Source organism: Mirounga leonina, unplaced genomic scaffold (assembly GCF_011800145.1).
Source record: "Mirounga leonina isolate KUSES-001 unplaced genomic scaffold, KU_Mleo_1.0 Mir_129, whole genome shotgun sequence".
Lineage (NCBI taxonomy): Eukaryota > Metazoa > Chordata > Mammalia > Carnivora > Phocidae > Mirounga > Mirounga leonina.
Genome location: NW_023270323.1, coordinates 58,725,490 through 58,751,250, shown reverse-complemented (window position 1 = coordinate 58,751,250; position 25,761 = coordinate 58,725,490).

The window sequence follows — 25,761 nt, the reverse complement described above, 5'->3', positions numbered from 1 at the left end:
ACTTCATTTGGAGGAAAATTAAGAGTCTTGAATGATTTCATTTTAAAAAAAAAGAAACTACAGATAGTAACTTCAATAGTAATTTAAATAAATTGAATAATAATTTAAAAATCTAAGTAAAATGGGAATAGAAGGTACTAATTAAATGTGTGAAGTCAGTATAACAAAAAAGTTACAAACATTAAATACTGAAACTGTTACAGATTTTGGGAACAGACTGGTCTTCTCACCAATCTTATTTAAAATAAGACAGAAAAAAATAAACAGTAAAAAAATTAAATAGAAGAATTGTTAAAAAATCATATAATTGCATAATAAGAAAATTCAAGATATTTGATGATTATCTCTTAAGAGTTGGTAAGTAGGTAAATATATACAGTTGAATATCTTTTTTTATTATAGCACCTTACTTGTTTATAAATGAAATGGAGAAAATATCCTATTTATTATAAATAAACAACTGTAAGCATGTAGAAGCAAATTAAAAACAAAAAGTTAGTTACTTGCATGAATTGCACTAATTTTGCTGAAGAACACAAAACTTAATCTGGGAGAAATGTATAATTCTTTAGAGTGGACAAAATGTCAAAATACTTCAGTTCTCATAAATCAATCTATGCATTAAATGTATTTTCAATAAGAATTTGTTTACAAAACTGGATAAAATAATTTAAGAATGCTTGTGGTAAAGGATAGTCACTTGAGAATTGTCAACTTTTTTTGTTTTATTTTGTTTTTAGAGAGAGATAGAGAAAGCAAGCTGGGTGGGGAAGGCCAAAGGGAGAGAGGGATTTTTTTTTTAAAGATTTTATTTATTCATTTGAGAGAGGGAGAGAGAGAAAGAGATAGTGTAGTGTAGGTGGGGAGAGGCAGAGGGAGAAGCAGACTCCCCACTGAGCAGGGAGCCCAATGCAGGGCTCAATCCCAGGACCCTGGGATCATGACCTGAGCCGAAGGCAGACACTTAACCAACTGAGCCACCCAGGTACCCAAGAGAGAGAATCTTAAGCAGGCTCCACATTTAGCTTGGAGTCTGACGTGGGGTTTGATCTCATGGCACTGAGATCATGACCTGAGAAGAAATCAAGAGTTGGTTGCATAACTGACTGAGCTACCCAGGCATCCCAGAATTGTCAAGTATGTTTTAAAAAGAAGACAGGTGAGAAGTAATTTGAGTAGCACATATTAAAGTATGCCATGGTCTACTGTAACAATTGGTAGAACATGTATTAGATCAGTGTAAAGGAATGAAGTATAGAAATAGAATGCTATTTGTAACCAACAATATATACAAACTAAATATGTATATATTTTCTATTGGATAAATTACTCATATAAAATAGAATATCTCTAGTATTATCAAACAAGCAAACAAAGAACGAAACAGAAAATACTGATTGACAAGGAGACCAAGGAAAATCACCCATAACCTGTAGTGACAACTAATTTAGAGATAAAGATTTCTTTATTTTTTAATTTTTTATTGTTATGTTAATCACCATACATTACATCATTAGTTTTAGATGTAGTGTTCCGTGATTCATTGTTTGTGCATAACACACAGTGCTCCATGCAGAATGTGCCCTCCTTAATACTCATCACCAGCTAACCCATCCTCCCACCCTCCTCCCCTCGAGAACCCTCAGTTTGTTTTTCAGAGTCCATCATCTTTCATGGTTCATCTCCCCCTCCAATTTCCACCCCTTCATTCTTACCCTCCTGCTATCTTCTTTTTTTTTTTTTTTTTTTAAGATTTTATTTATTTGACAGAAAGAGAGAGAGCACAAGTAGACAGAACAGCAGGGAGAGGAAGAGGAAGAAGCAAGCTCTCCACCGAGCAGAGAGCCTGATGTGGGGCTTGATCCCAGGACCCTGGGATCATGACCTGAGCCGAAGGTAGCCGCTTAACTGACTGAGCCACCCAGGTGCCCCCATCTTCTTCTTTTTTTTTTCTTAACATATATTGCATTATTTGTTTCAGAGGTACAGATCTGAGATTCAACAGTCTTGCACAATTCACAGCGCTTACCCTCCCCAGTGTCTATCACCCAGTCACCCCATCCCTCCCACCCACCCCCCACTCCAGCAACACTCAGTTTGTTTCCTAAGATTAAGAATTCCTCATATCAGTGAGGTCATATGATACATGTCTTTCTCTGATTGACTTATTTTGCTCAGCATAATACCCTCCAGTTCCATCCACGTCATTGCAAATGGCAATATCTCATTCCTTTTGATGGCTGCATAATATTCCATTGTTATATATACCACATCTTCTTTAGCCATTCATCTGTCGATGGACATCTTGGCTCTTTCCACAGTTTGGCTATTGTGGACACTGCTGCTATAAACATCGGGGTGCACATACCCCTTCTGATCCCTACTTTTGTATCTTTGGGGTAAATACCCAGTAGTGCAATTGCTGGATTGTATGGTAGCTCTTTTCAACTTTTTGAGGAACCTCCATACTGTTTTCCAGAGTGGCTGCACCAGCTTGCATTCCCACCAACAGTGTAGGAGGGTTCCCCTTTCTCCACGTCCCCGCCAACATCTGTCGTTTGTTGACTTGTTAATTTTAGCCATTCTGACTGGTGTGAGGTGGTATCTCATTGAGGTTTTGATCTGGATTTCCCTGATGCCGAGCGATGTTGAGCACTTTTTCATGTGTCTGTTGGCCATTTGGATGTCTTCTTTGGAAAAATGTCTGTTCATGTCTTCTGCCCATTTCTTGATTGGATCATTTGTTCTTTGGGTGTTGAGTTTGATTAGTTCTTTATAGATTTTGGATACTAGCCCTTTATCTGATATGTCATTTTGCAAATATCTTCTCGCATTCTGTCGGTTGTCTTTTGGTTTTGTTGACTGTTTCCCTTGGTTTGCAAAAGCTTTTTATCTTGATGAAGTCCCAATATTTTCATTTTTGCCCTTGCTTCCCTTGCCTTTGGCTATGTTTCTAGGAAGAAGTTGATGCAGCTGAGGTCGAAGAGGTGGCTGCCTGTGTTCTCCTTTAGGATTTTGATGGACTCCTGTCTCACATTTAGGTCTTTCAACATTTGGAGTCTATTTTTGTGTGTGGTGTAAGGAAATGGTCCAGTTTCATTCTTCTGCATGTGGCTGTCCAATTTTCCCAACACCATTTATTGAAGAGACTGTCTTTTTTCCATTGGACATTCTTTCCTGCTTTGTCAAAGATTAGTTGACCATAGAGTTGAGGATCCATTTCTGGGCTCTCTATTCTGTTCCATTGATCTATGTGTCTGCTTTTGTGCCAGTATCATACAGTCTTGATGATGACAGCTTTGTAATAGAGCTGGAAGTCCGGAATTGTGATGCCACCAGCTTTGCTTTTCTTTTTCAATATTCCTCTGGCTATTCGGGGTCTTTTCTGGTTCCATACAAACTTTAGGATTATTTGCTCCATTTCTTTGAAAAAAAGTGGATGGTATTTTGATGGGGATTGCATTGAATGTGTAGATTGCTCTAGGTAGCATTGACATCTTCACAATATTTGTTCTTCCAATCCATGAGCATGGAACGTTTTTCCATTTCTTTGTGTCTATCATGAGTATTTTATAGTTTTCTGAGTACAGATCCTTTACCTCTTTGGTTAGATTTATTCCTAGGTATCTTATGGTTTTGGGTGCAATTGTAAATGGGATCGACTCCTTAATTTCTCTTTCTTCTGTCTTGTTGGTGTATAGGAATGTCACTGATTTCTGTGCATTGATTTTATATCCTGCCACTTTACTGAATTCCTGTATGAGTTCTAGCAGTTTTGGGGTGGAGTCTTTGGGGTTTTCCACATAAAGTATCATATCATCTGCAAAGAGTGAGAGTTTGACTTCTTCTTTGCCAATTTGGATGCCTTTGATTTCTTTTTGTTGCCTGATTGGCTAGGACTTCCAGTACTATGTTGAATAGCAGTGGTGATAGTGGACATCCCTGCCACGTTCCTGACCTTAGGGGGAAAGCTCTCAGTTTTTCCCCATTGAGAATGATATTTGCTGTAGGTTTTTCATAGATGGCTTTTATGATATTGAGGTATGTACCCTCTATCCCTACACTCTGAAGAGTTTTGATCAAGAAAGGATGCTGTACTTTGTCAAATGCTTTTTCTGCATCTATTGAGAGGATCGTATGATTCTTGTTCTTTCTTTTGTTAATGTATTGTATCACATTGATTGATTTGTGGATGTTGAACCAACCTTGCAGCCCAGGGATAAATCCCACTTGGTCGTGGTGAATAATCCTTTTAATGTACTGTTGGATCCTATTGGCTAGTATTTTGGTGAGAATTTTTGCATCCATGTTCATCAGGGATATTGGTCTGTAATTCTCCTTTTTGATGGGATCTTTGTCTGGTTTTGGGATCAAGGTAATGATGGCCTCATAAAACGGGTTTGGAAGTTTTCCCTCCATTTCTATTTTTTGGAACCATTTCAGAAGAATAGGTATTAATTCTTCTTTAAATGTTTGGTAGAATTCCCCTGGGAAGCCATCTGGCCCTGGGCTTTTGTTTGTTGGGAGATTTTTAATGACTGCTTTAATTTCCTTAGTGGTTATAGGTCTGTTCAGGTTTTCTATTTCTTCCAGGTTCAGTTTTGGTGGTTTATACATTTCTAGGAATGCATCCATGTCTTCCAGGTTATCTAATTTGCTGGCATAGAGTTGCTCATAATATGTTCTTATAATTGTTTGTATTTCTTTGGTGTTGGTTGTGATCTCTCCTCTTTCATTCATGATTTTGTTGATTTGGGTCCTTTCTCTTTTCTTTTTGATAAGTCTGGCCAGGGGTTTATCAATCTTGTTAATTCTTTCTAAGAACCAGCTCCTAGTTTCATTGATCTGTTCTCCTGTTCTTTTAGTTTTTTATTTCATTGATTTCTGCTCTGATCTTTATTATTTCTCTTCTCCTGCTGGGTTTAGGCTTTATTTGCTGTTCTTTCTCCAGCTCCTTTAGGTGTAGGGTTAGGTTGTGTACTTGAGACCTTTCTTGTTTCTTGAGAAAGGCTTGTATTGCTACATACTTTCCTTTTAGGACTGCCTTTGCTGCATCCCAAAGATTTTGAATAGCTGTGTTTTCATTTTCATTGGTTTCCAAGAATTTTTTAAATTCTTCTTTAATTTCCTGGTTGACCCATTCATTCTTTAGTAGGATGCTCTTTAGCCTCCAAGTATTTGAGTTCTTTCCGACTTTCCTCTTGTGATTGAGTTCTAGTTTCAAAGCATTGTGGTCTGAAAATAGGCAGGGAATGATACCAATCTTTTGGTACCAGTTGAGACCTGATTTATGACCTAGGATTTGATCGATTCTGGAGAATGTTCCATGGGCACTAGAGAAGAATGTATATTCCGTTGCTTTGGGATGGAATGTTCTGAATATGTCTGTGAAGTCCATTTGGTCCCTTGTGTCATTTAAAGTCTTTATTTCCTTGTTGATCTTTTGCTTAGATGATCTGTCCATTTCAGTGAGGGGGGCGTTAAAGTCCCTCACTATTATTGTATTGTTGTCAGTGTGTTTCTTTGCTTTTGTTATCAATTGCCTTATATAATTGGCTGCTCCCATGTTAGGGGCATATATATTTACAATTGTTAGATCTTCTTGTTGGATAGACACTTTAAGTAGGATAAAGAGACAAAGATTTCTAAGCAAGTTATTTTTTTTTTTTAAGATTTTATTTATTTATTTGACAGAGAGAGAGACAGCGAGAGCAGGAACACAAGCAGGGGGAGTGGGAGAGAGAGAAGCAGGCTTCCCGCCGAGCAGGGAGCCCGAAGTGGGACTCGATCCCAGGACCCTGGGATCATGACCTGAGCTGAAGGCAGACGCTTAAGGACTGAGCCACCCACGAGCCTGCAAGTTATTTTTTAATAACCTTCTGAAACCTTCTGAGACCAGTTGTGTTAACTGTTACCAAAGCAAAGACCGAGAAGCAGGTTGAGAATAGAAAAGAAAGATATCAGTCAAGGTTGGAAATACTGAAAATAATTCTAACACCTTTGGGTCAGTCCCATGGTCCTTAGGTATATGAAAGAAAGAGACTTGAAAAGTAAATATACCAGTGGTGGTGGTGTTGGAAAGACCTTATCTCCAGAATAAAGAGAAGCACCTGTTATTGGAAATATCCCTACAGAACTGATGGTGAAAGAAAAAAAAAAAAAAAAAAAACAGTAACAGAAATAAGATAGCATCCATGAATCAGAAGTAAGGATATGTTAGTTTCTAAAAAATCACCCCTCACTAACAAGAATCAGGGATCCTTGGAGAAATGACTATTTTTTCTAAGCAAGGAAAGGAAAAGTATTAGCTAATGTGAAATCTTATGTCAGAAAGCAAGGAAAAACTCCAAAACTAACAGGAAGACTCACCAAAAAACAGGTCAAGCTTAAAAGGCTTCCCATGGGCTAACTCTGGTACATTTAAATAATAACACTATTAGTAATTTATTAGTATCATTTTTTTGTAGTTGATGATAAAAGCTTAAATAAATAGAAATACCTGAGTTGACAGCATCCTCACCAGGAGTAGATTTCATTTCAAGAAACCACTTTCTTTGCTCATCCATCAGAAGAAACTCCTCATGTATTCAAGTTTTATCATGGGACTACAGCAATGTAAATATAATAATAATGAAAAAATTTGAAATATTGTGAGAATTACCAGTATGTGACACAAAATTGAAGTCAGCTTATGCTGTTGGATAAATGGCCTTGGTAGACTAGTTCAACATAGGGTTGCCACAAGCCTTCACTTTGTAAAAAACACAGTTTCTGCAAAACACAGTAGAATGAAGTGCCATAAAATGAGGCATGCTTGTAATAAAGAATTAATCTTAGTAAAAAAAAAAAAAAAACTAATGAGTTCTTTGTGTATGTGTATGTGTAAGGGACAGAGAAAAAGATGCTGAGAGACAGAGTGAGAGGGAGAGAGACGGATGCTAAAACCAATGACTAAAGTGTTTCAGAAAAGATAGAAATTTGAATAGTGCCAGAAGACACTCCATAACTTATCAGAGACTTGCAAAGGGGAACAATAAGTAGGCCTTTCCTTTCCTGGTGGTCATTTTCTTTAAAAAGCAATGAAATTTAACATCTGTAACAGCTGGATGCTGATTTTCTTAATTTAGGGGGAAAAACATAAATTTTGAGGACAAAAGGAAAAAATTTAACATAGATTGATAGTAAATTATATCAGGAAATAATTGTTGATTTTCTTTATTTTTAGGGTTTTATTTATTTATTTATTTATTTGAGAAAGAGAGAGAATGAGAGCTCACAGAGGAGCAGAGGATTAGGGACAAGCAGACGCTGCTGAGAGTGGAGCCCGATGAGGAGCTCCATCTCACGTCCTTGAGATCATGACCTGACCTGAAATCAAGAGTCAGACGCCAAACTGACTGAGCCACCCAGGTGCTCCAGGAGATAATTGTTGATTTTCGGTGTGAAATTATTGAATGAACTACTAAAAATTCCCTTATTTTTATAAGATGCATGTATTCTGAGTAAAAAGTCAAGATTTCTGTAACTTACTTTTAAATGGTTCAGGAAACACAACATAGATAGATGGGTAGAGAAAATATAGTAAAATATTAAGAGTTATTGATGTAGATCTTTCTTATAAGAGTGATCATTTTATCATTATTTTTTACTTTAAGGCATACAGATTTTTTTCATAGTAAGTGTTAGAAAAATTAACATATACATAGAAAATTAAGAAAAATACTGATACAGTCGAGTTATAAAAAATTAAATATTAGGAAAATCAAGGTAAAAATGGTCACATGTTATTGTAAAAGTTAAATTATTTCTATACTAAGCAAAATTAAATATAAACATAATAAACCCGGAATTAAATTCACAAATGCAAAGAAAAATTTGAAAGTTCATTAAAATATAGATTTCAATAAAAAGAAGCATATTTCACAAATTAGAAGCACACACACAAAATATAGTCAAAAATCATATTAGAAAACTGGTCAACATCACTGGTATTTAGAGCAATAATAATTAAAACAGTAAAAAATGACTTTTTAAAAAAACTTAGCAACGATTTTAAGATTGATAGCATTTGCTGTTTTTAAATATATGAGGGTAAAACACATTTACACATTGTTGGTAGAAGTGTATATTGGAACAAAATTTTGGGAAAAGACTATGTCAGTATCTGTTAAAAGTAGATTTTGCTTCCTTAAAAAAAAAAAAAAGTAGATTTTGCTAATGAATGTACCACCGAACAAACAAAAACACTGCCAGATTAGGGTATTTATACAAGGATATTCACTGAAGCAAGTTATCTAGCTGGAAACAACTTGAATGTCAAATAATATGGAATTGTTAAATAAATTATGCTACATCTGTGGTTAGAAAGAAAATTAAGCAGCTAAATAAATTTGTTTGTTATTCACATATTGACCTAGAATTATGTCTATAACACGTGGCTCAATAGTGGATAATTCTGATTTTATAAAATATAAAAAGGAAACAAGGAAAAATGAACCATATGTGTATGTTTACATCTAGCTATATCTGTATCTGTATCATATATAGGTATAGCTATCTTTGTCTGAGGTTAAAAAAGACTCTAGTTTGAAAGGAGAAACCCAAATGGCTAACCCTGCTAAGCATAACTCAAGGTAGAAGGAGATAGAAGGAGGGGGAAAGCTAAGACAATTGACAATTTATAAATATCTATTCTTTGAATTGTTGCAAACACGTATTCTTTCTCTGATTAAAAAATAATAACACAGTTTAAAAAATGCCTCAACAAAAGCAATAAAAGAAATTGCTATTGAATGAATTTTATCTATTCAGGCGCAAATTATTATTTTCTCATGTGCAGAAGTTTGACTGCAGGCGTATTGCAAAGAGAAAGGATGTATGAATCTTTTCATGTAAAATTAATGATGTAGTATAATGTGTGGTCCTTTTACTTTAAAGAAAGGTATCTCAATGTGATATTTTATTACTATGCCACTTTAATTGCTGCAGCTCTGTGTGCTTTATTCTGAATATTTTTAGTTTTGAATTTTTGACCCTAGGCAATTTCATTATGAAGTAGGGTTCCTTTTCATAGACTAGAAAATGTTACAAATCAAAAGGATAAATTATAAACACAATAGATTATAACTCAAACTCTTAAACTTCCTCATATTTTTCTCTTTATCCTGGTGGAACAAAGTGAAGATTCAGTAAGTTAGTGTAAAGTGAATAAATGAAAGAGAGTGCTGCAATTTTTCTTAGAAAGAAGTTTAGGGGAAACTGTCACTTCAATTAGTAAATTAGAGAAATCAGGAAGCAAATTATGTCTTTAAGGCTAAAACATAAAATGTTATCCAGGGCCTAGAAAACATGATATTATAATATCTTATAAAAAGTAAATAGTAATTATGATTTATAAGATTAGTAGACCTCAAATCCTCCACTACAAACATTAGAACAGTATTGTAAGAATAATAATTATATGGAAACCTCTATCCCAGGCTTTATTATTCCCCTATTTATTATTCTTGTCCTTCTAGACTCTGCAGAAATGTGAATTTGTTCTATAAAACTTCTCTTGTCCACCGGGCTAGTAAACTCTGCTTGCGTTTTGTTTTCCTCTTGGGTGTCCTAAGACACAAGATTCCCACTGGAACTCTGTCATCTTCACACCATCAAATCTATCTACAGATCAATCTGCTTTCTCCTCTTTACATTGAATGAAATGTCCTCATTTCTATCAAAGGCCATCTCTTTAATTTGCTTAGGATCTCATACACACTTGTCTTTTCAGAGGTTTCATTAATATGATCATAATCTACTATGAATTATTAATTTCTCCCCCTTTACTGAATCATGATGCTTGTGTTAGCTTCGTATTGCTACTGTACAATTTTCTGTCTTAAACAGTAGAAATTTATTATCTAACAGTTCCAATATCAATTTTACTTGACTACAATCAAATAAAACCAAAATAAAATCTGGAAGTTGTAGGGAAGAATCTGTTTTTCTGCCTTTTTTCTGCTTCTGGAGATTGCCCACAATTCTTAGCTCGTGGCCACATGACTCTGATCCGTTTTCATTGTCACATTTTCTTCTAGGACTTTGACTGTGTCTGCTCAGGTTGCTATAACAAAATGCTGTAGATTGGGTGGCATGGAAACAACAGAAATTTTTTTCTTATAGTCTTGGAGGTTGGAAAATCCAAGAAAAAGGTGCCAGTTTCCTGGTTGATAAATGGCTGCCTTCTTCCTATGTCCTTACACAATGGAAGGGGTGGCATCTCTCTGGGCCCTCTTTTATAAAGTCACTAATTTTATTCATTAGAGCACCACACTAATGACTTCATCACCTCCCAAAACTCTACCTCCAAATAACATCATATTTGGCCTTAGGGTTTAATATATGAATCTGGGGAGAACTTAAACACATAATTTGTCCCTGCTCTGCCCTCCCCCAATTCAAATCCTCCTTGCATACAAAATCCATTCATTCCATCCCAATAGCTCCAAAAGTCTTAACTCTTTACAGCCTCGACTGTAATATAGAAATCCAAAATCTCGGGACACCTGGGTGGCTCAGTTGGTTAATCATCTGCCTTCGGCTCAGGTCATGACCCCAAGGTCCTGGGATTGAGTCCTGCATTGGGCTCCCTGCTTGGCAGGGAGCCTGCTTCTCCCTCTGCCTGCCGCTCCCGCTGCTTGTGTTCTCTCTCTCTCTCTGACAAATAAATAAAATCTTAAAAAAAAAAAAAAAAAAGAAATCCAAAATCTCATCTAAATACATCTTAATCAGATATGGGTGAGACTCCAGTTATGACCCATCCAGATACAAATTCCTCCAGCTGTGAACTGTGAAACCAAACTATTATGTGCTTCCCAAATATAATGATGGGGCAGGCTGAGGATAGACATTCCCCTTCCAAGAGGGAGAAATTGGAAAGAAGAAAGGAGGGACAAATCCCAGGTAAGTCCAAAGCCTAATAGAGCAAATCTTATTAAACCTTAAGGTTTGAGAATAATCCTTTCAGACTTGATACTCTGTCCTCTGGATGCATGGGGGCTACAGTCCTGCTTCTGAGTTGGAATTACATGCCTTCAGCTCTCCCAGGAAACAGTTCTGCCTCCATTGCTCTCCCCAACTGGGGTCAGGCATGTAACTCTGGCCCCATGGTTCTTTGGTGAATCCATTCTTTAAAATCTAGGTGAAGGCACCGTACACCTGCACAGCTGCTCCCATCCTTGCATTGCGTGTGCCTTCGGACACAGTGCTGCAGATGCCCCCAAAATTTGCTGCTTATGCCATCTGGAGGGGGTGACCACTATAGCCAGTGCTGCATGGGAACCTACTGGAGTCACACCTAGGACAGATTAGAGGTGTTGCCACTCTGTGCAGGTAGAGGCCCATGATGTGGGATGGTGTCAGGCAGTGTGCTCCTGGTCTCCCAGGCTTGGGTGGCCCCTCTGAAACCACTCTAACCCAAGACCCTTGTCTTCTGGGCCTGACAAGAAGGGCAGCTCTGAAGATCTCTGCACTGTCTTCAGGGTCACTCTTCCATTGTCTTAGAGAATTGCTCTTAGATTCTGTTGAGAATACTTATCCATACTAATTTTCTCGTCAAATGGTCTCTTGGATGAACCCTCTGTGTTCTTTCCCCAACAAGACTTTCTCATCCTTCACAATATGAAAAGGCTTGAGAATGTTCTAAATCTTTAAGTCCTGTTTCCATTTTGATTAACAATTCCATCCTTAAGCCATTTCTCTCTTTTTATATTTTAGTATAAATAGTCAGGAGGAGCCAAGCTGTATCTAAAACACTTTGCTTAGAAATAGCTTCAGCTTAATATCCAATATCATCGCTCAAATGTTCTACTTTCTGCAGAACACATGGACATACACACAACTCAGCCAAGTTCTTGGCCACTTTATAACAAAGATGACCTTTTCTCCAGTTTCCAATAATGTATTTCCCGTTTCCATCTGAAATGTCATCTATGGCCTTCACTGTCCATACTTCTACCAGCATTCTGTTCAGGATTACTTATTTATGCTCCAAAAGGGTGAAGCCTTCACAGCTCTCCCCTACTCCTTTTGCATCCTCAACTTTCCTTTCATAGCAAGGTAGGCTTGTGTCCCAAACTCTTCCAGCACTGCCCATTACCCAGTTCCAAAACTACTTCCACATTTTAAGGTGTTTGTTACAGCAAGACTCCACTTCTCAGTGGCAATTTTTGTCATAGTTGGTTCAGGCTGCTATAACAAAAATATCATAGACTAGGTGGTGGCTTTTATATATATGTATACACATACATGTGTATACATATATGTGTATATATATAATTATATTGGATATTTACCTGGGGCTTATATATTATTAATATATATATAAATATATATTTATATATATTTAAAGTAGCTGCATATATATGTGTGCATATATATATGTATCTATCTATCTATCTATATATATTTAGATAGAGAGAGAGAGTGCATGAGAAGGGGGGGGCAGTGCGGAGGGAGAGGAAGAGTGAGAATCTTAAGCAGGCTCCATGATCAGGGCAGAGCCCAAAGCAGGGTTCAATTTCAGGACGCTGAGATCATGACCTGAGCCAAAATCAAGAGTTGGACACTTAACCGACTGAGCCACCCAGGTTACCTCTAGGTGGTGGCTTTTATTTTATTTTTTATTTATTTTTAACTATTTATTTATTTATTTGACAGAGAGAGACACAGCGAGAGAGGGAACGGAAGCGGAGGGAGTGGGAGAGGGAGAAGCAGACTTCCTGCAGAGCAGGAAGCCCGATTCGGGGCTCGATCCCAGGACCCTGGGATCATGACCTGAGCGGAAGGCAGGCGCTTAACGACTGAGCCACCAAGGTGCCCCTAGGTGGTGGCTTTTAAACAACAGAAATTTATTTCTTATTGTTTTGGAATCTGGAAAGTCCAATATAAATGTGCTGGCAGATTTGATATTTGATGAGAGCCTGCCTCTAGTTCATAGAAGCTGTCTTCTTGCTGTGACCTCACATGATGGAAGGGGTAACTGAGCCATCTGGGGACTCTTTTATAAGGGCACCAATTCCACTTATGAGGGTTCCACTCTTATGACCTAATCACCTTTAAAGGCCCCACCTCCTAATACCACCACAATGGGCTTTAGAATTTAATATATTAATTTGGGGGGAGGTCACAAACATTCAGGGTATAACCCTGACAGTCCTACTTCCCTCTTATAAGGGCCCTTGCAAGTACATAGGGGCCACTGAGATAATCCAGACTAATATCCCAAGATTCTTAATTTAATCACACCTACAAAATCCCTATGTCATTTAAATAACATATTTATAGAAGATTAGGGTGTTGTATTAGTAGGGGTTCTCCAGAGAAACAGAATTAATTGGATGTATATGGTTTGTGTGTGTGTGTGTGTGTGTGCATACTATCTATATATGTATATGCAGAAAAGGAATTGGCTCACATGGTTATGGAGTCTGAGAAGTGCCAAATTCTGCAGTTGGCCAACTGGAGACTGAGGATAGCCAATGGTATAGTTCCAGCCACTGTCTGAAGGCTGGAGAACTAGGGCGGCAGATGGTGCCAGATCCAGTCTGAGTCCAAATTTAAAGGCAGGAGATTACCCATGTCCCAGCTCATCGACAAGCAGAGAGAAGGAATTCTCCCATATTCAATACTGTGTTCTATTCAGGCCCTCAGCAGATTGGATGATCTGCTGTCCCACACTGGGGAGTGCAATTCATTTTATTCAGGTCTACTGATTCAAATATTAATCTTATCCAGAAATGCCTCACAGACACACACAGAATAACACTTAACTAAATATCTTGACAACCCATGGCTCAGTCAGGTTGACATATAAAATTAACCATCACAGATGTGTACATGTTTGGGGGACCACTTTTCAGGCTGCTGCAATTCCTGTAATCATAAATAGCATGCTCTAGAATAGTTATCTGAAATTAAAGCATATCTTGTTTTATTGTTTTGCTTTATTGTGCTTCACAGATATTGTGGGTTTTTTTTTATATATTGAAATTTTATGGCAAAGTACACTGGGCAGGTTTATCAGCACCGATTTTTCCAACAGCATTTGCTCACTTTGTGTCTGTGTCACATTTGGTAATTCTCACTATATTCTAAACTTTTTCTAGCTGCATTGAGGATATTCGTGATTCATGGCTAGAGGTCAAAATACCAACATTAACGGGAGTGTAGAAGAAGGTGATTTCAACCCTCATGGCTGACTTTGAAGGGTTCAAGACTTCAGTGGAGGAAGTAACTGCAGATGTGGTGGAAACAGCAAGAGAACTAGAATGAGATGTGGAGCCTGAAGATGGGATGGAATGACTACAATCTCTTGATAAAATTTGAAGGAATGAGGAGTCCCTTCTAATAGATGAGCAAGGAAAGTGGTTTCTTGAGATGGAATCTACTCCTAGTGAAGATGCTGTGAAAATTGTTGAAATGACAACAGAAGATTTAGAATATTACATAAACTTATGTGATGAAGCAGGGGCAGGGCTTGAGAGGATTGACTCCAATTTTGAAAGTTCTACCCTGGGTAAAATGTTGCCAAACAGCATTGCATGCAACAGAGAAATCATTCATGAAGAGAAGAATCAATGTGACAAACTCCATTGTTGTCTTATTTTAAGAAATTGCACAGACACCCCACTTTTTAGCAACCACCCTGATCAGACAGCAGCCAGCAACATTGAGGCAAGACCCTCCACCAGCAAAAATATAGCTTACTGAGAGATGGTTAGCATTTTTTAGCAATAAATTGTTTTCTAAAATAAATTTATTTATTTATTTATTTATTTATTTATTTATTTATTTATTTATTTATTTAGAGTGCAGGGGCAAGGGGCAGAGGGAGAGGGAGAGAGACAGTCTTAAGGAGACTCCATGCCCAGTGCAGAGCCCTACTCAAGGCTCAATCTCACACCATGAGATCATGACCTCAGTGGAAATCAAGAATCAGATGTTTAACCAACTGAGCCAGCCAGTGCCCCAGCAATAAACTATTTTTAAAATTAATGTATTGGGCACTTGGGTGGTTCAGTCCGTTAAGGAACTGCTGTGGGCTCAGGTCATGATCTCAGCCCCTGGGATCGAGCCTCAGATGGAGCCCCAGCAGGGAGCCTCCTACTCCCTCTCCCTCTGCAGCTCTCCCTGCTTGTGCTCTCTCTCTCAAATGAATAAATAAAATCTTAAAAATATAAAAAAAAATAAAATTAATGTATGTACACTGTTTTTTTAGACATAATGCTATTGCACATGTCACAGACTACAGTATAGTGTAAACATAACTTTCATATTCACTAGTGAACCAAAAATTCATTTGACTCGCTTTATTGTGGTGGTCTGGAACTGAATCCACAATATCTCCAAGGTATGCCTATAGTTTTTGACTGATGCCATATCCTTCTCCAGTTAACCCCGTATTTCTCAACTCCAGTTCCTATGCAAACTTTTGAAAGAGTTCTGTATATTTTCTCAAGCTTTAAAACTGAATTCTCCTCTAAACCCCCATTCAGTGGCATTTGGGCCTCTCCATTTTACTTCATCTTATATCAAGGTAAAAACGGCCTTCAGTGTTGCCATATGTAATGACCACCTCTTTATTCTGATCTTACTAGACATCACAAAGTCTGTCTCAAGCTCTCCCTTCTTGGTCTCTATAAAGCCAACTTCTCATCATTCAAGTTCCAGTTTGAATGTATCATTGAAGATGTCTTCTCTAACCATTTATAATCAGACCCCCAAGCTTCAGTTTTATTTTCTTCAGGATACTTACAATTTCTGAAATTATCTTATTCATTTATTTGCTTCCATAGTTATTATCTTCTGCCTACTCCCCTGATATAATCGAAGATAGGTAAAAAAGGAGCCATATCTGTCTTCATACTCTGCTATTCTAAATGTCAAGAACAGTGCCTGACACAAATAACTGAATGAGTAAACGATGGACTTTCTATTATACTTTGCAGAAATTCACTACCAAATTTTATGTAATGGATCTGCAAATATTAGGTTTGTAGTAACCAAAAGATACTGATCTAATTCACAGTGATATTGCATTTTACTACAACTAAGATTAAATAAATAAAGAATTGGTTCCAGAAAAGAGTTTATGCAAAATTAAAAACAGACTCCAGTGATGAATAGAAATAGAATGGTTAATGGCAAATAATTATACACACACATACATACAGATACATGCACACATACACACACATATATATGTGTATGTACACATGTATATATATACATATAATACATGCATATATATGCATATATGTGTATATATATGTTTGAGATTTTTTTTAAAGATTTTATTTATTTATTTGACAGAGAAACAGCAAGAGCAGGAGCACAAGCAGGGGGAGTGGGAGAGGGAGAAGCAGGCTTCCCGGTGAGGAGGGAGCCTGATGCGGGGCTCGATCCCAGGACCCTGAGATCATGACCTGAGCCAAAGGCAGATGCTTAACGACTGAGCCACCCAGGCGCCCTATATGTTTGAGATTTTAAAAATGAAAAAATTGGTGAATATAATCTAACATCATCATCTCAAAATAATTTTCTGAAATTAACTTCAAATTTATTCACTATTGAAGAGAAATTGATTGTTTTGTAATTGCTTCCAGAATAATATCCATTAAGGGTTAAGATTTATCACTAAGTAAAATTTCAGTTTAATAATTTTTGGAAGGAATTAAGTCTTCTGGCAGTTCAGGTTATAAAATGACCATAGTTGTTTTTTTTTTAATTAAAATTGTTTTTCATATTTTTTTTTAAATAGATATTCAACTCTCAAGAAAAATTTATGCCTGATCTTCTGTGGGTTAAACTCATAATGAGAATTTCTTCAGTTAACAAGGCCAACAGTGAAAAGCTGAAGCTTAAATTGTTGCCAGGACATACTGACCATTATAATGGGAAAAGAAGAATGTATACAACTGAATCTTGTCAAGTAAAGACTTTCTAAATGTTCTACATTTGGAATTTCTAGGGAAAAAAAATTTAATTTGGGCCTTTCACATTACAATTTGGAAAATGTTGAATGAGAGAAATAATCCAGTCAAAGTTATCTGAAACAGCAGGAGAAAGGTAAACTATTTAAAAGCCAGAGATATACTTTACAAAGAATAATTTTGACTTAATATGAAATATAGTTTAATATTTAAATGTATAAATACAAGCAGGTGGTGTGGATTTCATTCGTATCTTCTCTAAGTCGATACACCGGTCTATGCAGTGATTCTCCAAATATGGCCTCTTGACCTCTACGGACCCCTGAGGCCCCTTCAAAGGGTATGCAAGATGACATCAAAACTATTTTCATCATAGCAGTAAGATATAATTTGCCTTCGTCACTGTGTTGACATTTGCCCTGACGACACATAAGCAATTAGTGGGTAAGACTCCTGTTTCCTTAGCACACATTAAAGCAGTGGCGCCAAATTGTGCCCATCGTCACTGGCATGGAAGAAACACATCCTGGCAGGCACATCACACATACATACACACATACATGCTGACCAGTTACCCTTCAGGATTTTCTTTATGAAAAGCAATAAAAGTTGTTTTATAAAACCTCCACCCCTAAGGTACTCTGTGTGATGAAAAGGTAAGTATAGATAAAAACATTTCTGTTCTGACCAAAGTACATTGCTTATTCAGTGAAAATTGCTATGTGATTGTACTGCGGGCTGTACTTGTCACTTTTCTCATAGAATACCATTTTGGAAAATTCAACTGGATAAGCACAATATGGCTATTCAGCTTTGGGTACTTGGCAGACATTACCTCATAAATGAACAACACAGTGAGTCTGTGCCTTCCGGGAAAAGAACGGACAGTACTTGCTCCTGAGTAGGAAAAGCTCACGTCTTCCTCTGTGTCTCCTTTATATTGACACTATGACCACTACACGCACAACACTTCTGGATGCCCGGCCTGTGTGGGATTCTCTCATACCAAGCAATTCTCTGTGACACTAGCTGGGTGTCCTTCAATTTAACCCAATTCTGACGGTACCTACCTAGGGATACCATCAGATCCTACATGGAGGGGGCTTAGTCTCACCAGACTGCCCCCCACTTCAGATGTCAATCACAAGTAGTTGGGTCCCCTGATTACCCACAATGGTTGTCTGACTTGGCTACAAATCAGAGGTTCCCATGACCTCCCCCACCTTGGGTCCTATTATTTGCTCGAACAGCTCAGGGAACTCAAGGAAACACAGAACTCAGGGAAATGCCTACCAATAAAGGACATGATAATACAAATAAACATCCAGATGCAGAGGTGCACAGGGCAAGGTCTGGGAGGGTCCCTGTGGAGTTGGGTTGTGCCACGTTCATGGTACATGGGTGTGTTCACCAACGTGAAAGCTCTCCCAACCCTACACTATTGAGATTTTAGGGAGGCTTCATCACATAGGTATGACCAGTTATTAACTCCATTTCCAGCCCCTCTTCTTTCTCTGGAGAATGGGGTTGGGTCTGAAAATTCCAAGCTTCTAATGATGGCTTGGTCTTTCCGCTGACCATCTCCAATCCAGGAGCCCACTCAGAGTTGCTTCATTAGAACAAAAGCCACTCTTATCACCCAGGAAATTCTAAGGGATTTAGGAACTCTGTGTCAAGCATCAATGTCAAAGGCCAAGTATTAGAACAAAAGATGCTCTTAGTGCTCTAATTACATAGGTAATTACAAGGGTTTTAGGAGCTTTGTACAGGGAACCAGAGTCAAAAACTAAATGTTATAACAAAAGATTCTCCTAGCACTTCTATTTACAAGTGTTTTAGAAACTGTGTGTCAGGAACCAGGGGCAGAGACAATATATATATTTCTTAATATTTCACAGTTGCCAGTGATAAAATTCAAGATTTGAAGCAAGAATTCAAATTTTGGAAAACATGTTTGCCTGTCTGAGCTTGACAGCTTCCCAGACTTAAAGACTTTCTGGTGAGTTCAATGGTGATATGAATGATTTTTATATTGTATAATAAAACGTGTCCTTTTTTTGGGGGAAATCTATATAAGTCAGTGACAAATGAATGATGTTACAAATTCATGTATGGGTAAAATAACCATTTTAAGTTCCAAATAATGGATTTTAATGTCACATGATATGATGTGTGTGTGTGTGTGTGTGTGTGTGTGTGTGTGTGTGTGTGATTTCAGATTCTACATGGCAAGTTTTAAAAACAAGATAACAGGCCCCAAATGGATTCAATTATATTAAGTCCATGTCACCAAGCCAAGATTTAATTACTTTCAGCTCTCCCAGATATGGAATCTTAAATCAGTCAGGAATCACCTGATTAGCACTGGTTAGGTAATCTGCCTGATAGACCCTAGCTTCCCCTAAAGAGAAGTAACTTTGCAATAACCAATCCTTTTTTTTTTTTTTTTTTTGCGCCTTGTAAAGCTTTCTCTTTCCTGCTCCTTTCTGCCTATGAAAGTTGTCATTATGTACAGCTCCACAAAGCTCCCTTCTATCTGTTAGATTGGATGCTGCTGGATTTGAAACAAATTTTGCTCAAATAAACTCTAAACGTTTTTAACCTGCCTCAGTTTACATTTTTATACAGTGGCTTTAAAAATATTGTTGGATAGTTTTGGTGGAATATCAAAGAAGAACATGGGGCGCCTGGTTGGCTCTGTTGGTTGAGTGTCCAACTCTTGGTTTTGGCTCAAGTCATGATTTGGGGTTGTGGGATTGAGCCCTGCAACAGCTCATGCTCAGTGTGAAGTCTGCTTGAGGTTCTCTCTCTCTCTCCCTTCTGCTCCTCCTCCCACTCATGTGCTCTCTCTCTCTCAAAAATAAATTAATAAAATCTTAAAAAAAAGAACATCTACAATTACCTAAGTTGCTATTAAAATACTCATCTGTTTTCAAAATCTTATGTATGTGAGGCTTCATTTCCTTTAGATGCTTCAACCCAAACATATCACTCCATATTGAATGCAGATGCAGATATAAGAATCCAACTTTCTTCTACGAAGCCAGAAATTAGGAAGATATATGAAAACGTAGAATAGTGTCATTCTTCTTACTGTTTTTGCTTTGGAAAATATAGTTATATATCATAAAATGTGTATATATTATTTACATTAGCATCTAGCAGGTTTATTATTATTATTTATAAAGAGTCAGCAAATATATATTTTTAAATTTTAAATCATTTAAAAATTTTAATTTTAAATCAGTTTTAATTCTAGTCTGGTAAAATCAGTAAATATAACACATATAAATGTAAATAGTTCCTGAGAACAAAATTCTTGAGGAACACTTTTCTATAGTAGTAGTTTTAAAATTCCTTTGAGGTTTGATTTTTTTTATTTCCAAACACAATCTTCTTTGAAATTGAAACAAATAGGAGACAGTTTAGAGCTGCTCTGTTGGAAATAAGAAAATCCTAGCAGCTAAATGGGCCTCCTGCTTATATATGTGTAGTAGCTTCTAACTCAATAGATAGATAGACATAATATCGATAGATACAAATATATATATCTATAATATATCTATCATATAGTTATCTATATAATGCATTTATCTATATAAATACAACTTTATATAGATGTAAAGTAGATAGAACTACACTGGGTTATGTGGATATATCTCATATACCCTTGTTTGAAAATGGTTAAGTTGATTTGATGGCGAGGCTGGTACCTGTAAATTTGCATGGATTATATGAACTAATATGTATGCTACCTGCATTTCATTGCATTCATTCATAACTCATATTTAGAATTACTGTGGATACGAAAAGGAATTATCCCACATCCACCTGCTTATAAATAGTTCAACCAAGTTGTATATAGGCAGAATAAAACTGTCTGAGTAAAGACAATAAATTGATGTAGGATTTACAAAATTACTTTATCAAACACCAATACAACATACTTCCACTTAGTTAAATATTAGTAAATTAAAAGGATAAAGTTGGTCAAATGATTGATTTTTAAACAATATGAAATTCTTCCTACTCTTACTTATCTTTTAAATGTAGATCACATCTTTGTGGGGGAAATACAATATGCATTATTTTCATATCCTAGATTTTTAAGTTCTTAGTCAGATTGAAAGTTTCTCACCAGAGGATTGTAAATGTATAGGATTCTGAGCATGAATGATAAAGAATACACACAGAGGCATGTAACCAGGTGATGTGTGGTATGGTGGTAGGTGATACTTTCTGTTGGCTCACAGAGGATTTTGCTCCACTGATTTGATGGCAGGTTGGTCTAGGTCACATTTTAACAAGTTTCATTTCTGCTAACAGTTGTGTTATCATTCTCTAGAGCTTTCTTCTCTGCACAGCATTTTCCAGAGGATGTGTATCTGAGCGAGTGTGTATGTATAAAATGCTACTCTTTCACAGTGCTGAGTATTCAATAAGCAAGGTCACTTTTAAAAGCAGTCCCTTTAGTATTGATAGAGCTGTCTCCTCTGGCTTGTTTCTCTCAAAATATTGGTTAATGGATGGCTACAGGTGATTTTTTTAAAATAGAAGCATTAGTCAGGGATTAGAGCATCACAGCCTCCCTGCCCTGTGTAAGAAGACACCAGTCTGATGTATGATGGATGGTCTTGTACAATGTTAGGAGCCTCTCTCTCACTTAGTATGCAGTCTTTGGCCACATGAGAAATAAAATCAATATATGAGGCAATACAGTTGTAGCCTAGGTCTATTAGAATAACTTGTTGACCCAATTGTTTTAAATAGTCTTTATGTAACAAATGCCACAAAGCAACACTAATAGTGCAATTTTCTTGTCTTTAGAATAGCAGTCAGATGGTAGGTAAAACTGTAGGGCTTAAGGTTGGAATGGCAAGAGGCTCAGCTAGTTCACTCTTCAGAGGAGCCATTGAGGGAGGTTTCTTCTCCCAACTGGTTGAATTGCTCCCCTGCCCCCATATAGTAAAGTATATATTAAAGTACCTCCAGTGCCTCGGAATGTGACCTTATTTGGAAATGAGTTCATTTCAGATGAAATTAGTAAAGTTAAGATGACTGGAATAAGGTGGCCCCTAATCCAATATGCCTGGTGTCCTTATAAGTGAAGAGAGTGCCATGTAAAGTTACAGACACACATAGGAGGAAGATGAGAGTGGGACAAGGGGGAAAACCGAGGCAAAAATTGGAGTGATACATCTACAAGCCAAGGAACACCAAGGATTATTAGCTGTCACTGAGCCACAGGAGAGAGGCATGCAACAGCTTCTCCCTCAGAACCTTCAGAAGGGATCAACCCTGCTGATGCCTTGATTTCTCATTTCTAGCTGCCAGAGTTCTGCGGGAATACATTTCTGTGGTTTTAAGCCACCCAGTTTGTGGTATTTTGTTATGGCAGCCCTAGGAAATATTAATACATGGGGATACTAAGATGGTTGTTGTGGAAAAAAGAAATGAGGCAGGTAACATATTAAAGCCATCTTCAGTTAAGTTATGATTTCGATGCAAAAGCAGAGAGAGTCATATGGAGACTCTTTCAAAGAACTCAGAGTACAATCTGGATTAAAAGTCCCAAGTATTAGCCATTTCCCATTTTTATTTACAAATATTAGCATAGCATTTACATATAAAATATAATGCAAACAGGCCACAGAGAACCTTAATGTCATTGGTCAATTCATTAAGTGATGGAATATATAGTCTTCCTAGACTGAGGGGAGAAATAAGTGGTAAGAAAAAAGCCCAAATGAACTTTGAATGGATGGCCCTTTACAACATGAACCACAATAACTTTGACACCAGCATTCCATTATCCAAAGTGATAGATAATGAGAAATGTATTCAGTTTTTCATAGGAATGGGTGATCTCCCATATGCATTTTCCAAAAAGTCATCAGCCAACACTGTGGCCAGGCTCCTAGCAGAGATTTTGCCTTCATTCATTAAATTGGTCATTTTCTGACTGGTACTTGCATGAGAGGGCACATCTTTGAAGGAATGGGAAAAACTGTGAAAACATTCAGAAACCGGAAGTCTATTTCCACTGGAAATTTCCTGAGAAGCTGCAAGAATAGAACAATATATTTAAACTGAGGAACATCTTAGATCTTGTCGTTAGTATGGTGCTTGACTTATAGAAGTTGTTTAAACGAATAAAAATTTTAGTTTTTTGGTTTAGTTAATATTTTTTAATTAAATAAGGCTGTATGTTTTTTGCCGCTTTGTGATTTAATTTTCCTAGTGTTATTCTGAAATGATGGTTTTTATGATGAATAATTATTTAAATCTCTCTATTCTCTGTAGTAGGGTTGGCTTTTTGTTTAATTTTATTTTTAGCACTTTGATGAAGAAAATCTCATAATTCTCTGAGAATACAGTGTGGAGATGATTTTTTAATACATATATATCTTATAGAAATATGGACATCCTATTTTTAAGGACCTCATATTCTAAATATTAGAAAATGCTGTAATGAAACATTTAAATGTAGACGGAGAGACACTGTATAGATCAAACAGTTCCTTCTCTTCCCATTTTTTTAGATATGTGAGCAGACTGAATGGCAAGAGCAGGGCATGTAAACTAATGATTGATTACCCACCATGAAGCGGTGGGGGGGGGGGCAGGACATTTACTCATATGATTCCAATTCATACTTAATACAAATTTAATTATCTGTGGGGCACCTGGGTGGCTCAGTCGGTTAAGCATCTGCCTTCGGCTCAAGTCATGATCCCAGGGTCCTGGGATCAAGCTCCACCGAATAGTGCTCCCTGCTTTACCAGGGAAACTGCTTCTCCCTCTACCTCTGCCCCTTCTGTTCATGCTCTCTTTCTCTCTCTCTAATAAATAAATAAATAAAATCTTAAAATATTTTAATTATCTGCAATTTATAAATATGCAAACTGAAATTCAGTGAAGTGACATATCAAGGGCATGCGGAAAACATGACAAATTAAACCCAAAGTTTCCTGTTTCTCCATGATGTGATCCCTAAAAAACAAAAATTGAGAAGTAAAATAAAGTGTCCAACAAAACAACCTTTTCTTTTTTTAGTTTTTTTTCCATACAGATGCCCTCTTACTGATATTTAAATAATTATAAGCATTGCAATGTTTTGGTTTTCTGCTTTTCCTTTCTACCATATACTATCATTTATCTACCTATATGCCTAAAATGAGATATTCACTTTATTTGCAATGTTATTTTATTTAAATAAGTAATTCATATATGTAGTAGCATGTTTCTACATAGAATTTCTTGATGGTTGAGATTATCATGACAAAAACATAATCCCGGTTCATACTATTTCTAAAATGATACCACCAATATATAAAAGGATGAGTTCTAATCTCATTTTGCTGAAGAACCGCTGGTATTGAATTAGTATGTATATTTTTAAGTTCTAAGAACAATATTATACTTTTTAATTTGTTTTTGGTTATTTATAGAATTCTTTATAACTTGCATTTTGCCTAAATTTTTCCCTATGTATTTTGGTTTTTTATTGGGCACTTCAAGTTTTCTTAACAATATATATGTGCCAGTTGTGGTATAATTATTTTATATTACCTATCACATTAAAGCAATTCTTAAAATTACCTTATAAGAGAGGTGTTATTTTCTATAGAGTTATATCTCAAATTGAGATGTGATGTTCTAGCTAGCATTTGAGTGCAACTCTGCGTGATTATCAAACCCTTTTGTATTTTCTACTCTTAAAGCCTCCTTCCTTATCTATCCATGTAAATCAAATATCTAGGTTGCCCTTGAAGGTCCCAGAGATCCCTCAGAAATTTATATACACACAGTTATCAATGTCCCAAACAGTCATTGAGGGTTATTAATAAATCTTCTAGGCTCTCTGAAACATAAGCATTACTAGTAATTTTGGATTGTAATTTTGTGATAATATCAATCTTATTATTTTTCATTAGGAAAAAATTTTTGAAGTTAATGTTAAGTTATTGTCTGAGGGGAAAACAATGCACTGTGTTCCTGATATATGAACTAGCAGCAGTGTATGCACCACATATTTGTAACTGACAGTGCCTATGGCTCCATTAGGTCTGATTCATCAGTCATGCCATCTTCTGAAAGTACTAGAAATAGCAGCAAAGCTGGAGTGACTTTTGAGATGTCCTTTCACACTTCCATAAGGTTATTGTACATCCATTAATACAGATGACAAAAGAAATGTCATCTGGGTTGAATGAATGGATGCCAAGACGCTGAAAGCCCCATTGTCTCAGGTGAAGGGGCAAATGTGCAGCCTTGGGTGATGGAAATTTCCAATTCTCTATCTTATGTAGTCACACATGATGTACATTGTCCTTACAGATTTGTGAGAAAGAGGATCATCAACCAGCAAACAAGATGACATATATAGCCGGACCTTGAAATTAGCCCCCATTAGTCTTCATCTGTTTTCAACTGATGGTCTCTGTTTTGTACTAAATATCAGTGACCTAGAAATGTGAAGCCACAGTGGGCTCCCAGGGCCAAGATAGGCCCCAAATAAGGTCACACTTATAACAAGGTAGGAAAGGTGTCAGAATTCTGTATGTGACAGTAATGCAGAGTTGATAGCATGGAAATGGTGTGCTGGTTAGGAGATATGTTTGGTCAAGTCAACTCTGGTAGGACAAGAATAAAAATGGAAATGGGAAAATATGGAATATTTAATGTCAAAGAACCAATAAATAATCTCTTAAGCAGTTATAAATAGAAATACATGAAATGAATAGAGGTGTTGAAGGAGATCTACAATGAATATTTGTAGTTTTTA